A 17210-nucleotide genomic window follows, 5' to 3' on the forward strand; every position below is an offset into this window, starting at 1 on the left:
GTGAAATATTTCAGTAAAATTTTCATTTAGTGTTTTAACTTCGCTTAGTGTTACAGTGGTCGTTTTAATTTTTTGGTTTCAACTAATAATTTTGTGAAGTTTTTCTGGTATTGGTATCGGCTGTGTTGTAGTAGTATTAATAAAAGTAGCTGCTATCTTAGTAGGCAGAGAATATCGAGATAATTATTGTTAGTTCTTAAATAGTTCTACTGGTGTAACGGAACTTTGGTAACGTAGACGTATAGTTTTTTTCAGTAACTGTAAAATTTTATCATGAGTGAAAAGTGTGGGATCTGTCGTAGGTTTTTGAGTAGTGGATTACGGTGTGGGATTTGTTCAAAGTATTTTCATTGGGGGGAATGCAGTGGGGAAGCCAGTGGTCATTTTAGGGAGATCCTCTCCTGGGAATGTAGAATCTGTAGTAGAAACAAGTTAATAGAGGAGCAGGAGCGTAAGATCTGTGCCCTTCAGGTGCAGATGCAATGCGCAAAGGAGGAACTAGATAGGTTGAGGAGGTTGAAGGGTGCTGGGGAATGGGAACTGGCAGTTGGCAAGAAGGTAGCTAGGAAGAGGAGGTATTCAGATAGTTTTACTTTGCACACATGCAATAGATACGACCAACTGTCAGAGTTGGAGAGGAGCCTCGTGTAGCCGTAGATGTAGGTAACTTGCAGCAGTCCTCAGCAATTAGGAGGCCTAGGTTGGTTGCAAAGTCTAGCAGAAAGAAAGTTCTGCTGCTAGGTAGTTCCCATGGTAGAGGTGTGGGCCAACAGTTGCAGGAAGTGCTTGGGAGTGAGTACCAGGTCACCAGCATTATGAAGCCTAGTGCAGGGTTGGCTCAGGTGACTGAAAGCATGGGGGAGTTATGTAAGAATTTTACGAGAGAGGATCAGGTAGTGATAGTAGGTAGATCAGGGAACAGTCTCGATAGGGACGGGGACTATGATGTCAGTGGTGACTTGGTTAAGATAGCTACTCAAACTGGTGGCATTTCGTGCAACTGTTTCAGACTCATGATCGGCCTCACCTTAATGCGGCTGTTAGGCGCGTTAATGTGGGGCTGGGGAGGGCACTGATGGCGGAGGGCATGGATCACATCTCAGTGGTGCCACTTGGGTCTATCAGTAGATGGGGTTTCACTAGGCATGGCCTGCACCTCAGTAGGTATGGGAAGGGGAGGCTGGCTAAGCTTATAGGTGTCAGTGTAGTGGTGGTGGTGGTGGTGGTGGTATCACTCATGGAAAAATTGCTGTAGTAGTTGGTGTTGGAGCTGCACCTTTTTTAGACTGAAGTCAGCTGATAGGTATACCTGCTTAAAGGAAGTGCCTCTAACTAAGGGCTCACCTCCAGAGGATGTAATGCTTCCATGTAGAGAAGAAATTAGCATATTTTATCAAAATGTAAGAGGTATTAAAGAAAAGTTAGTGAACTGCTAATAGATGTTAACTCTGAAATTATTGGTATATCAGAGCACCACTTAAATAATTTGATAATTCAGAGGCTTCCTTTACCAGGCTACAGATTAGCTGGCTGTTTCTCGAGGAGTTCCTTGCGGGGTGGGGGAGTGGCTCTGTACGTAAAAAACAGTATTTCATGTGAGTCCATAGACGTATCACAACACTGCGCTGAACAGATATTTGAAAGTTGTGCAGCATTAGCTGAATTTAGTTAAACTAAACTTCTAATTGCTGTTGTTTATAGGTCCCCTAACTCCGACTTCAGAGCATTTTTGCTTAAGCTAGAGAGGGTTCTTGATTCACTTTGTAGGAAGTACCAGAAAGTAGTTGTATGTGGTGACTTCAATATTAATTTTGTACATGATTGTGTAAGAAAAAGGATGTTGGTAGATCTCCTAAATTCATATGATCTGATGCAAACTGTGTTTTTTCCAACTAGGGTGCAGGGGAACAGTAGCACAGTCATAGACAATATTTTTATTCATTCTTCATTACTAGATGGGCATTCTGTTAGTAAAAGGGTGAATGGGCTTTCAGACCATGATGCCCAAGTTTTAACAGTAAAAGGTTTTTGTACTCAAACCAATGTCGTATTTAATTACAAACTACGTAGGAAAGTTAATCCAACAGCAATAGAGTTTTTCAAAACTTGTCAAGGAACAAGAGTGGTAAGATAGCGCCGATAATATAGATGATAAATACAATGCTTTCCATAACATATTTCTCATGCTCTTTGAGAGTTGCTTTCCATTAGAACAATATAAACGGGGTACTAGCAGTAATGGACAGCCCGGTTGGCTGACTAGTGGGATAAGGATATCATGTAGAACAAAGCGGGAATTATATCAAAATGTTTGTAGTCACAATCAAGCTACAGTAGCCCATTACAAACAGTATTGTAAGGTGCTTAGAAATGTTATTAGCAAGGCAAAAAGTATGTGGTATGCAAATAGAATAGCTAATTCACAGGATAAAATTAAAGCCATATGGTCAGTTGTGAAGGAAGAGTCTGGTCAGCAGCACAAGGTTGATGATATAAAGTCAGTTCGCAGTAATAATATTCCTGTTACTGATAAATCAGATATATGTACAGTATTTAACAACCATTTTCTGAGCATTGCTAGTGAATTAAATAAAAATTTAGTTTCTACAGGAAATCATATAAATTTCTTAGCAAATGCCTTCCCGAGATTGACGCCTGAAATACTCCTCTGTGATAGAGACAAGAGGGAGATTGAGTCAATAATTAAATCACTGAAGACTAAGGACTCTCATGGTTATGATGGAGTGTCTAGTAGAATATTAAAGTACTGTGCTGCACATGTTAGCCCTGTATTTTGCCATATTTGTAATTTTTGCTTTAGGAATGGTCTGTTTCCTGAGCGATTAAAGTACTCAGTAGTAAAGCCGCTTTATAAAAAGGGAGAAAGGGATAATGTAGATAATTTTAGACCTATTTCTATGCCATCAGTGTTTGCAAAAGTTATCGAAAAGGCTGTGTATGTAAGGTTAATTGATCATTTTATATCACACGATTTACTATGAAATGTACAGTTCGGCTTTAGAAGTCGTTTGACTACTGAAAATGCTATATTCTCTTTTCTCTGTGAGGTACTGGATGGGCTAAACAAAAAGTTTCGAACGCTTGGCGTATTTTTTGATTTAACAAAGGCATTTGACTGTGTTGATCTCACAATATTGCTCCAGAAGTTGGATCATAACGGAATAAGGGGAGTAGCTCACAATTGGTTCACCTCTTACTTTAGCAACAGGCAGCAAAAGGTCATTATTCACAATGTTGATAACGGCTGTGATGTGGGATCAGAGTAGGGTACTGTCAAGTGGGGGGTGCCCCAGAGATCAGTGTTGGGGCCGCTCCTGTTCCTTATTTATATAAATGATATGCCCTCTAGTATTATGGGTAATTCTAAAATATTTCTGTTTGCTGATGACACTAGCTGGGTAGTAAAGGATGTTGTGTGCAACATTGACTCGGTTTCAAGTAGTGCAGTACATGACCTCAGTTCATGGCTTGTAGAAAATAAACTAACGTTAATTCACAGTAAGACTCAGTTTTTACAGTTTCTAACACACAATTCAACAAAACCTGATGTTTTAATCTCACAGAACGATCATATGATTAGTGAAACTGAACAGTTCAAATTCCTAGGTGTTCAGATACATAGTAAGCTGTCGTGGAAAGCTCACGTTCAGGATCTTGTTCAAAGACTTAATACTGCCATTTTCACTATTCGAACGGTATCGAAAGTGAATGATACTTCGACACGTAAATTAGTCTACTTTGCTTATTTTCATTCACTTATGTCATGTGGTATTATGTTTTGGGGTAACTCTTCCCATTCTAGAAGGATATTTTTGGCTCAGAAACGGGTGGTTCGGGCAATAAGTGGTGTGAGTTCACGAACCTCTAGTCGACCTCTGTTCACGAGCCTGGGTATTTTGACATTGGCCTCTCAATATGTATATTCATTATTGTCGTTTCTTGTTACCAATATTAAGCAGCTTTCACTCGGTTAATACTCGGCAGAAATCAAATCTCCATTTGGATCGGACTTCCTTAACTCTTGTGCAAAAAGATGTGCAGTATACTGCTGCATCCATTTTCAATAAGCTGCCACTCGAATTCAAAAATCTTAGCAGTAATTCACGCGCTTTCAAATTGAAACTAAAGAGTTTCTTCATGGGTCACTCCTATTCTGTCGAGGAGTTGCTTGAAAAATTAAGCTGATTCTCATTGTACAGCTGATAGCGTTTGCTTAAACTTATGGACTGATTTTCTTGCACGTTCATGAACATTTATTTTTATCTGTTATTACTTTTATGTTGTAAGTTCATGTACTGACACGTTCCATGACCTTGGAGATCTGCTCCTGAATTTGGTCCTACGGAACTTGGCGTGTAAATAAAAAATAAAAAATAAAATAAGTCCCATAGTGCTCAGAGCCATTTCGAAGTGCATCGTGTACTAAATAAAATTGGTTCAAATGGCTCTGAGCACTATGGGACTTAACTTCTGAGGTCATCAGTCCCCTAGAACTTAGAATTACTTAAACCTAACTAACCTAAGGACATCACAAACATCCATGCCCGAGCAGGATTCGAACCTGTGACCGTAGCGGTCGCGCGGTTCCAGACTGTAGCGCCTAGAACCGCTCGGCCACTCCGGCCGGCACTGAGATAAAAATTACGATTTATGACTGAAAACGGTTTGTTTTCCAAAGTGATACAGTCACGACAGCAACACTCATAACAATGAACGAAATTAAGTCAGATTGTTTGTTCGTTGCAAATATCCACTCCCCCTTTTTGCACCATTTCATTTGGATCCTACCGATACTATGGCACGGGGATTTCTGTGCGTAGCAGAAACGCAGATATGTCCATCTAAACAAACAAAAAAATTGTTCCGTAATTTAATTTCTTTTCGAGATCACAAAGCTTTATGACTACCCCTCGTACTGGAAACGTAAGTGGTCGCACTACGATTCCTTACGAAACACCGCTCTTTCCCGTTTCTGTTGAATGTGGGCCACCCAGCACAACTCACTAATCTCTGCTTCTCAAAAATTCGTCAAGAGAATAACATATTTTTGTACGTACGTAGTACGGTCGTACCTTGCTTACTACCAGTTCACAGATCGGTAGACTGTCGTTCGCCTTCCGAAAATAGAGGAAGACAGAATCTACCGATACATAAGCATCTACTGTTTGCATGATACTATGTATGCGTAAAGCAAAGCGTTTCCCAACAGCGGTTTTTCCTGCAACTGCGATGATTCTTTGAGGGATATTTTTGTCTTAATGAGTGTCCAATTGTCCGAGGTTGGAGTATGCTCTAGGATCTTGCGGCGGTCGGATCCCACAACATTCATCAGTTATTGAATACTGAGACACCAATCTATCAGTCTCCGACTTCCTTCTGAGGTACTCTTATGGGATGACTGCTCACTCGTTTACGATGCAACAATCATCCCGATTGTCTGTACGGACGACTCAAGACGAGCCTGTTCAAAAAGGGTTCAAATGGCTCTAAGCACTATGTGACTTATCATCTGAGGTCATCAGTCCCCTAGATTTAGAACTACTTAAACCTAACTTAAGGGCATCACACACATCGATGTCCGAGACAGGGTTCGAACCTGCGACCGGAGCAGCAGCGCGGTTGCGGACTGAAGCGCCTAGAACCGCTCTTCCACTGCGGCCGGCCGAGCCTGTTCATCCCAGACTTCAATCTTTGGACAGAGCGTCTATCTCAGGGCTTATCGATGACATTCCTTGATTTAGATTGAGTGGTACACAAAAACACGGCGGCGTTGACAATGAGACGACGATGTAAGCAGACATGGCGATATGCTTAGCACTGATAATGCCACGCTGTAGCGATAACAGCCGTTACCAGGATTGATTCTGCCGAACAAACTTTAAAATCACTGGTAAATGTAAAATCTCAAGCCTGTATGAAGTCATCGTAGAGAAAACAAGAGCTTTGCAAAGTGTGTGGCTAACGGCCACCCAGAGAAGAAGTTGACGCCTCTTATAAATTCACTTTTCTTATTAGCGCACGCAACTGAAAGTCGTTGTTGACAGCTGCGCTCTACCATGCCTCTATGTAAGATAGAAGTTAAGTGGTACTAAATGCCAGAAGAAATCGATGAGACAGCAACGACGCAGTTACAACCCACATACGGTGAATCAGCGACGTACTTCCAAGCAGATGGGTTGAGGAAGCATCAGTTGTATTGTGAAGACGTATTCGTCGTTTTGGGAGGAGGAGGAGGAGATTAGTGTTTAACGTCCCGTCGACAACGAAGTCATTAGAGACGGGGCACAAGCTCGGATTAGGGAAGGATGAGGAAGGAAATGGGCCGTACCCTTTCAAAGGAACCATCCTGGCATTTGCATGAAACGATTTTGGGAAATCATGGAAAACCTAAGTCAGGATGGCGGGAGACGGACTTGAACCGTCGTCCTCCTGAATGCGAGCCCAGTGTACTAACCACTGCGCCACCCCGCTCGGTCCGACGTTTTGGATAGTATGTAATTAGCTGTTAAGGTAAAGTCCTAATCAGACTGTATACCTATGGAGAATCGTCTCAGCTGAGCGACTGGGTACGCGATTTCCTGTCACAAAAGTCAGAATTCATAGTAACTGAAGACAGTCATCTAGTGAAACTGAAGCTATACCTGGGGTCACCCCAAAGTAGAGTTATACGCTCCCTGCTGTTCTTAATTTATACAAACGATTTAGAAGACAGTCTGAGCAACCCTTTTACAAGGGGAGGCCACGGCGTTTGGAACGCGGATTTACTGCAAACTTCGCACACTCGTAATCCTCCATGAGGAGAACAAAATGTGTAAGCAGTAGCACGTACTTCTCAAGCGTTAGTGAGAAAATCGCAAGATAATTTCGGTCGTCAAATATATACCTGTGCGTGGCCATTTTTACCATGAAGCGGCGGCAGACGAGTGGTTAGCGATCAAGCCCCATAATCGCTGGATCGATGAATCGAATCCCGTTGGCCAGTTTTTTTATTTCTAACACAGTAATTTTATTTACTACGAGGTGCATTCAAGTTCTAAGGCCTCAGATTTTTTTTTATAATTAACTACTCACCCGAAATCGATGAAACTGGCGTTACTTCTCGACGTAATCGCCCTGCAGACGTACACATTTTTTGCAACGCTGACACCATGATTCCATGGCAGCGGCGAAGGCTTCTTTAGGAGTCTGTTTTGACCACTGGAAAATCGCTGAGCCAATAGCAGCACGGCTGGTGAATGTGCGGCCACGGAGAGTGTCTTTCATTGTTGGGAAAAGCCAAAAGTCACTAGAAGCCAGGTCAGGTGAGCAGGTGAGTAGGGAGCATGAGGAATCACTGCAAAGTTGTTATCACGAAGAAACTGTTGCGTAACGTTAGCTCGATGTGCGGGTGCGTTGTCTTGGTGAAACAGCACACGCGCAGCCCTTACCACACGTTTTTGTTGCAGTGCAGGAAGGAATTTGTTCTTCAAAACATTTTCGTAGGATGCACCTGTTACCGTAGTGCCTTTTGGAACGCAATGGGTAAGGATTACGTCCTCGCTGTCCCAGAACATGGACACCATAATTTTTTCAGCACTGGCGGTTACCCGAAATTTTTTTGGTGGTGGTGAATCTGTGTGCTTCCATTGAGCTGACTGGCGCTTTGTTTCTGGATTGAAAAATGGCATCCACGTCTCATCCATTGTCACAACCGACGAAAAGAAAGTCCCATTCATGCTGTCATTGCGCGTCAACATTGCTTGACAACATGCCACATGGGCAGCCATATGGTCGTCCGTCAGCATTCGTGGCACTCACCTGGATGACACTTTCCGCATTTTCAGGTCGTCATGCAGGATTGTGTGCACAGAACCCACAGAAATGCCAACTCTGGAGGCGATCTGTTCAACAGTCATTCGGCGATCCCCCAAAACAATTCTCTCCACTTTCTCGATCATGTCGTCAGACCGGCTTGTGCGAGCCCGAGGTTGTTTCGGTTTGTTGTCACACAATGTTCTGCCTTCATTAAACTGTCGCACCCACGAACGCACTTTCGACACATCCATAACTCCATCACATGTCTCCTTCAACTGTCGATGAATTTCAATTGGTTTCACACCACGCAAATTCAGAAAACGAATGATTGCACGCTGTTCAAGTAAGAAAAACGTCGCTATTTTAAGTATTTAAAACAGTTCTCATTCTCGCCAAAATTCCATCTGCCGTACGGTGCTGTCATCTCTGGGACGTATTGACAATGAACACGACCTCATTTTAAAACAATGCGCATGTTTCTCTCTCTTTCCAGTCCGGAGAAAAAAAATTGGAGGCCTTAGAACTTGAATGCACCTCGTGTTTATTTTAAAATTGATGTAATGGGAAACATACGTGTAATCGGATGAACTTTTATTAAATTTACAATTTTTTTGGCAGTCTACATATTTTTCTAATCACAAATAATATAATATTCACAACTATCGACTAGTAAATGACCAAACGCATAAAGTGACACTGAAAATGTGTGCTTGTCCGTGATTTGAGAAATCCCTTACACCTGAGAGGAACCCTAAACGACTTGTTACCTCCAAGTTTTGACCGGCACAGACTGCTTTCGAGAGATGTAGAACTAATCGTCGCTTTCGACATCACGAGTACAAGTTTCAGGACGGTATTTTTCGTAAAAACATTGAAAACATAAAATTAAACGGCACCAGCTGAATAAATGCTATGTTTCCGCGTACGCAATGTCTTTTGAGGTTTTCCTTGGAAAAACAAACCTCGCTAACATTTTCGAAAACCTCTCTTTCAGATGATAATTTGGAAGCAAACCATGCATAACGCAACATTTCCTTAAATATCGGCGCTGATAATTGGTCATGTAGTATCGACTGTATTTTAATAGCGTCTTCACGGGAAGCAGTTTCTCGTTCTCTTTTGATTAAGTACGAACAATTTTGAAGACACGGACAAGCATACATTTTCAGTATCACTTTATGCGTTTGGTCGTTTACTAGTCGATAGTTATGAATATTATATTATTTGTGATAATAAAAATTTGTAGATTGCCAAATAACATTGTAAATTTAATAAAAATTCATGCAATTACACGTATTTTTCCCATTACATCAATTGTAATATAAATAGTAAACAAAATTACTGTTGTCAATTAAAAAAAACTGACGAACGGGACTCGATTCATCGATCCAGCGATTACGGGACTTGATCGCTAACCACTCGTCTGCCGCCGCCTCATGGTAAAAATGGCCACGCACAGGTATATATTTGACGACCGAAATTATCTTTCGATTTTCTCAATAACGCTTGAGAAGTACGCGCTGCTGCTTACACATTTTGTTCTCATCGTGGTGGGCTACGAGTGTGCGAAGTTTGCAATGAATCCGAGTTCCAAACGTCGTGGACTCCCCTTGTTAGACAGTTTGCAGTTGAGTAAAGTCATCAGTACATCGAAATGAATTAAAAGAGGCGATTAAAAAGTTTCTGTTCGAAGGCTGTACACTCCAGAATCGGCAAGCCAATTAGGAAAGATCTCCATGACCATTAGTCAAGGCCCCCACCGATGCACCTGGTGGAGGACGCCCATGTGGTAAAACGCTGCTGTGTCCTGCTGCGTGAAGACGTCCATAACTGCCTGCTGCACATCCTCGTCCGACAAGAACAGTCGACACTTCAAAACCTTTTTGACGAACCGAAGGCGTGATAATTGTATGGAGAGAGATCAGCACTATAGGGCGGATGTTCGAGTGTCTCCCACTTGAGCCAGAGTAACTTCCGCGTTACGAGACTTGCGATATGGGGACGTGCGTTATCACCGAGCAGCAGCAGCAGCCCTTGCATTCCACAACTGCAGTTTTCGGCAGACATGCTGCCTCGTACACATTCTTCACTCTTTGATGGATATCTACCGGTGTTTGTCCTTCGGCTACCAAGCACGTTGATCCTACTTGGGCGCATTTTCTAGAAGTATCACCGTAGTCCACGATTCCGCATTTACCGCACGCACGAATACTACACTGATCCGTTGCCTACATGTCGGTGCTCATGTACCCGCATCGAAGTCGCGCTCCGTTACACAGACGCTGCAGCAACGCCCTTAGACGAAAACTGTTTTGGCAGCCGCTTATACAAAATAATTTCAATAAAATATTTCGAATGTGAAAAGTGACAATTGACCCTGAATAATGGAAACTCTGAGGGCGTCCGGATGACTACTAAATACACTACTGGCCATTAAAATTGCTACACCACGAATCTGACGTGCTACAGACACGAAATTTAACCGACAGAAAGAAGATGCTGTGATATACAAATGATTAGCTTTTCAGAGCATTCACACAAGGTTGGCGCCGATGGCGAAACCTGCAACGTGCTGACATGAGGAAAGTTTCCAACCGATTTCTCAAACACAAACAGCAGTTGACCGGCGTTGCCTGGTGAAACGCTGTAAGGAGGAGAAATGCGTACCATCACGTTTCCGACTTTGATAAAGGTCGGATTGTAGCCTATCGCGATTGCGGTTTATCTTATCGCGACATTGCTGCTCTCGTTGGTCGAGATCCAATGACTGTTAGCAGAATATGGAATCGGTGGCTCCAGGAGGATAATACGGAACGCCGTGCTGGATCCCAACGGCCTCGTATCACTAGCAGTCGAGATGACAGGCATCTTATCCGCATGGCTGTAACGGATCGTGCAGCCACGTCTCGATCCCTGAGTCAACAGATGGGGAAGTTTGCAAGACAACCATCTGCACGAACAGTTCGACGACGTTTGCAGCAGCATGGACTATCAGCTAGGAGACCATGGCTGCGGTTACCCTTGACGCTGCATCACAGACAGGAGAGCCTGCGATGGTGTACTCAACGACGAACCTGGGTACACGAATGGCAAAAAGTCATTTTCTCGGATGAATCCAGGTTCTGTTTACAGCATCATGATGGTCGCATCCATGTTTGGCGACATCGCGGTGAACGCACATTGGAAGCGTGTATTCGTCAGCACCATACTGGTGTATGACCCGGCGTGATGATATGGGGTGCTATTGGTTACACGTCTCGGTCACTTCTTGTTCGCATTGACGGCTTTTTGAACAGTGGACGTTACATTTCTGATGTATTACGACCCGTGCCTCTACCCTTCATTCGTTCCCTGCGAAACCCTACATTTCAGCAGGATTATGCACGACCGCATGTTGTAAGTTTTGTACGGGCCTTTCTGGATACAGAAAATGTTCGACTGCTGCCCTGACCAGCACATTCTCCAGATCTCTCACCAAATGAAAACGTCTTTTCAATGGTGGCCGAGCAACAGGCTCGTCACAATAGGCCAGTCACTACTCTTGATGAACTGTGGCATCGTGTTGAAGCTGCATGGGCAGCTGTACCTGTACACGCCACCCAAGCTCTGTTTGACTCAATGCCCAGGAGTATCAAGGCCGTTATTACGGCCAGAGGTGGTTGTTCTGGGTACTGATTTCTCAGGACCTATGAACCCAAATTGCGTGAAAATGTAATCACACGTCAGTTCTAGTATAATATATTTGTCCAGTGAATACCCGTTTATCATCTGCATTTCTTCATTGGTGTAGCAATTTTAATGGCCAGTAGTGTACCTTTAGACTCCAAGAAGAACGAAGTAATTCCATTTTCAATAAAAGGCTGACGCTGACACGTGTGAACATTACCGAATCATCATTTTAATAAGCAGGGGTTACAAAATACTGACATGAATATTTACAGGAGAATGAAAAAAACTGATAAAACCTTACATCTCGGAATTTGAGTTTGGATTCCAGAAAAATGAAGGAACACGCGAGGCAATATTGATCTTAGGAACTACCTTAGAAGACAGATTAACAAAGACAAAACTACTTTCATAGCAGTTGTGGTTAGAGGAAGTTTTTGACAATGCTGAATGGAATGCACTCTTTGAAATTCTGAAGACAGCAGGGATAAAATACATAGCACGAAATGTTATTTACAGCTTCTACAGAAACGAGACTGCAGTGGCACTGAGTCGAAGGATGTAAAAGGGCAGCAGTGGCTGAGGCGGGAGAGAGACGGGATCGATGCCTACCCCTAATGTCATTCAGTCTGTATACAAAGAAAGCTGTGAAAGAATCAAAGCAGAAATTTGGAATGGAAATTAAAGTCCAGGGGAAAAAATAAAAATTTTAAGATTTACTGATGACGTTGTAAATCTTTAGCGGCAATAAAAACGGACTTGGAAGACAACTTGAATTGAATGCAAGGGTCTCGAAAAGAGGTTATAAGATGAACATCACCATAAGTAAAATGAGGGTAATGGAATGTAGTCAAATTAATCAGGCGATGCTGAGGGAAGTAGATTGCGAAGTAACTGACAGTGGCCGAACTATAGACGATATAAAATGCAGGCTGGCAAAATCAGGCGAGCCAGTGTGTGAAACGGACACTCAAAGAAGCTACGATGCACCTCGAAAATCTCATCCGCAGATGGAAGCGAAACATCGGGTTTTAATTTGAAATCCATCCGACCACGGCATAATAGCCCCAAATATTTTATTAATTGTGACATTTCTGGCCGTGAAAGTTTACATTTTGCAATTAATGTTTTACAGTATCAAGAAAAGCAAATTTGAAAAAGGGAAATTTCTTTACATCGACTCTAAATTTTAAGTTTGGGTAATATTTTCTGAAGGCAATTGTCTGGAGTGTAGCGTGGTACAGAAGTGAAAAACAGTCGTTAAGCAGGTCACACAAGAAGAGAACACAAACTTTTCGAAATGTGGTGGTAGTGAAGAATGCTGAAGATCTGATGGATAGATCTAAAAACTAATGGGTAGATACTGATCCGAATTGACGAGAAAAGAAAATTATGCTGACATGAAGAGAGTTGCACAGAACAGATTGGCGTCTAGAGCTGCCTCAAATCACTCTTCGAACTGAAGACCAAGACAACAATAATCAAAGAGAGCTATAGCGACGTTACGTGACTGCACACGAAATACAGATACACCTTACTTTTTTGACACAAAACCGCGGTTACAACCTTTAGTAGGTGATGGTGAAGTCTGTTAACAAAAGTGATACTATTAATTGGCAGGAAAAGTGATGAACACCATCTTTTCGGACCACGAGTGTGGCTCTTACTGCGCATATTGTAAGCCACTTCGATGTTGAGTTGAAAAAGATGTGAGAAGATACAGGCATATATATATATATATATATTTTTTTTCCAGGTTCACGTTATTCTGTTTCCCAACACCAGAAAACCGGTTCAGAGGGAACAAATATTTGTAGAATGAAGAAGTCATCTGTGCTACAAAGGCGTTTTAAACAGATTCTCATACAAATTTAATTTATGAGAGAAAAAAACATTGGGAATTCGTTAGAAAAATGCAATTAACTCAATGGAGGTAGCACCAAGAAGTTTTTAAAAATGCAAGTGCTGCTGCTGGTCGAAGCCCTCCCACATGATAATTCTAGAGAAGACTTACAGTTTTTCTGAAGTTGTGACTCATTTTTTTAGAATATAACTGAAAAATTCAGTTTTAGAAAAGGAAGTTGCATGTGCACTCGGTGCCAAATAGTCGGCATCATGCCATCTTTTCTTTTCTCCATGTTATTCCCCACTCATAAAATTATCGTTTTATAGTCTATTGTTGGTGCATAAGAACAGGAAGCGACTCATCATAGCATTTTTAAGGATCCCGGAAGCAGTAAAACTACTGACGCAGCTGTTGACGGCAGTCTGGCCAACTATCTCGTGGCTATCGACAGTTGTAGCTTCGAATGCTAGCTTGATTCACAGCTTTCTCGATATCGTGCTATATGCTATACGTAGGGGCTTCAGAATGTAAGTTCATACGTCGTCACACGCTAAGACCATTGCGCAACACGGGCGGCACATTGTCAGAAGACATTAAGTTTTCTGCCTTTCCCGCAGACACATTTCTGCTTGATAACAGGTGCATCACAGTGAGTGAATGAAGAGGCGTGGCAACTGGACATTTACTACAAAGTCGAAGTCCGCGACACGGTATGGTTGCTGTGAGCAAAACGTTTAAATTTCACATAGATTCACCGTGAAATTTTGACGGTATATGGACCAAATGCGATGTAGTATCCATACGATGTGAAATAATGCGAAAAATTCAAATGGCTCTGAGCACTATGGGACCAAATTTCTGAGGTCATCAGTCCCTTAGAACTAGAACTACTTAAACCTAACTAACCTAAGGACACCACACACATTCATGCCCGAGGCAGGATTCGAACCTTCGACTGTAGCGGACGCTCGGCTCCAGACTGAAGCGCCTAGAACCGCTCGGCCACACCGGCCGGCCACAAAAATTCAACCAAGGCCACACTGTTGATGGTGATTCTGAGCTGGAAGGAAGGACACAGACTTCGTCCACAGACGACAATGCGCAGACACTGGAGAAAAAAACCTGTGTCTGCGGGACGGGGCGGAGAGGGGGGGGGGGGGGGAGAATTTTCCCTACGACGTGGACGTTCACACAGCAGCGTACGAACGCTTCCACAACCATGGAGCGGCTTCTGTCTTGCTTTACACAGGCTTGATGACTATGTTGAAAGCTGTCTCATGTATCTGTGTCACTTTGATGTGCCGCATTCGATAAAAGTTACTTGGCTGGCCATAGAAACGTATTGCTCAAAGTTTAAAGTTCCCTCACGAGGGCTTGCGCATTAAATTACCTCGCAGTTCAGTAACCATTTTGAGATGTTGGTTCTGACGGGATGGCTACTGACGGAATATCTAATGTAAGAGAAATACAAAAACAAACACCTTCCCGAACAGATCTTGGAGGCCCAACGGTACCGACCGGCCGCCGTGTCGTCCTCAACCTTAGGCGTCACCAGATGTGGGTACGGAGGGGCATGAGGTAAGCACACAGTTCTCCCGGCCGTTGTCAGTTTTCGTGATCGGTAAAGGGAAATACAGAAAAGCTAAAAAAGGACGATATGCTGTTGACAGTTTCTGAAACTGAGAACTGGCTGAGTTATGAAGCTGCTCTTCAGTATAACTCACAGTTCCGTCAGACAGGCAGAGAGATTGCAGATTAAAAAAAAAAGCCATTAGAAGAGATAAAATGGAACTCCTGTAAAAAGGAAAGTACATTATCTTAAGACTATGTGTATTAACCGTAGGTCACGATGTCTAACCTGGAACTAGCGTAGTACCGACGCTTCTCAGAGCTGCAGCGGTCAGTAGAATGCAATGCGAGTCCAGCGGCGCCTGTCTGTGCCGGGTTACCAGCGACTGCACAACCCACGTGCGCGACCGCCTCTTGTAGCGAAGTAGGAGGGGCCTTCTGCGCATGCGCGGATCCACTCTCTTCGCGGCGGCGGTGCCCGCTGGCTCGCGACGTAGTTGTGTGACGTAATACCTATTGGTCCCTCGTCAGCTGTGCGGCACTTCATCCTGCAGCAGGTACTGATAAGTTTCGACTTCAAGGACGGACGTTTCAATTAGCTGAGCAAAAGATTACACTTTCTTGCATCTCTTCCGAAAACCGCCATTTACGTAAGTAGTCGCAGCCTCCTCCAAATACGTCGCAACCTCCAGCACCATCTGGACAAGATTACGCAGTGGTGTAATCGATGGAAGATAACGAACAACCCCAAAATGTTCCAGGCGATGTATTTTACCCCCTAAATCAAGCTCCCTGATCGTCAACTCGCCATTGACAGCACGAAATTGATTTGGAGGAGTTCTGTAGCATACCTGGGCCTTGAGATTGATCGACGCCTAACGTGGAACAAGCATCTCACCAGTGCAGCAAACAAAGGCTGCGGACTTTTCTGCGCGCGGGATTAGCCGAGCGGTCCGTGGCGCTGCAGCATGGACTGTGCGGCTGGTCCCGGCGGAGGTTCGAGTCCTCCCTCGGGCGGGGGTGTGTTTTTTTGTCCTTAGGATAATTTAGGTTAAGTAGTGTGTAAGCTTAGGGACTGATGACCTTAGCAGTTAAGTCCCATAAGATTTCACACACATTTTAACATTTTTTCGCACTTTTCTGTAGGTTGTGTCCCCTCCTGAAAGGTGACGGACTAACAGTTCAGTGCAAACTACTCCTCTGGAGCCAGCTCGCACTTTCGGTCATCTTGTATGGTTTGCAAGTGGTAACTATGACGTCAGACATACCACTAACAAGACTGCAGCGTCTCCAGAACAAAGTTTTCCGTGTCATCTCAGATGCTGGCGTATCTGTCCCCAACACATATAAGAGACTTTTAGGCCATCCCACCATATAAACACTTTTTCAGGTTAAATCCACCAAATTTTACGAAGCTCCACTTTCTAGTCAAAATTTAGGACGAGAACCACCAGAAGCTTCTCACAAACGCCCAAAAGTAGCCCTTACGCCACGCTTTAGGGACCAATAACACACACACACACACACACACACACACACACACACACTGTAAGTAGGCTGTTTATGTTTTCTCTATGTAAGTAGGCTGTTTATGTTTTCTTATTGGCAACGTTACGTTGCGCTCCATATGAAAATCACTGGCTGTGCTGTGTGCAGTCTGTGGCTAGTTTGCATTGTTGTCTGCCATTGTAGTGTTGGGCAGCGGCAGCTGGATGTGAACAGCGCGTAGCGTTGCGCAGTTGGAGGTGAGCCGCCAGCAGTGGTGGATGTGTAGAAGGAAATGGCGGAGTTTTGAAATTACATATATTATGACTTTTGATGATATTAAGGTAAATACATCGTTTGCTCTCTATTAAAATCTTTCATTTGCTAACTATCCCTATCAGTAGTTAGTGCCTTCAGTAGTTTGAATCATTTATTTAGCTGGCAGAAGTGGCGCTCGCTGTACTGCAGTAGTTCGAGTAATGAAGATTTTTGTGAGGTAAGTGATTTGTGAAAGGTATAGGTTAATGTTAGTTAGGGCCATTCTTTTGTAGGGATTTTTGAAAGTCAGATTGCGTTGCGCTAAATAATATTGTGTGTCAGGTTAGGCACAGTCATGTATAAATTTTTCTAAGGGGATGTTTCAACACACACACACACACACACACACACACACACACACACACACACAAGGATAAGCTTACACACTGAAAATAAGCTTACACACTGAAAACGCACCACAACCACAATTCCTCATCTTCACGAAATCCCCTAGCGTATTCTGAAGTCAGACGGGTGGTACTACATGCACAACATAGCACAACCATAGCCT

General features: G+C 43.2%; 1 protein-coding gene across 2 annotated transcripts in view; it reads right to left on the minus strand.

Moving 5' to 3' along the window:
* LOC126144425 (uncharacterized) overlaps positions 1-15288 on the minus strand; it is an 88060-nt gene extending 72772 nt beyond the window's left edge. For both annotated transcript variants that reach the window (XM_049915491.1, XM_049915490.1), the window contains exon 1: positions 15186-15288. The gene's annotated coding sequence lies outside the window, so the exon portion shown is untranslated. The remainder of the gene's footprint in view (positions 1-15185) is intronic.
* Between the last annotated feature and the right edge of the window lie 1922 nt (positions 15289-17210).

The sequence above is a fragment of the Schistocerca cancellata genome, chromosome 2, assembly GCF_023864275.1.
Source record: "Schistocerca cancellata isolate TAMUIC-IGC-003103 chromosome 2, iqSchCanc2.1, whole genome shotgun sequence".
NCBI lineage: Eukaryota > Metazoa > Arthropoda > Insecta > Orthoptera > Acrididae > Schistocerca > Schistocerca cancellata.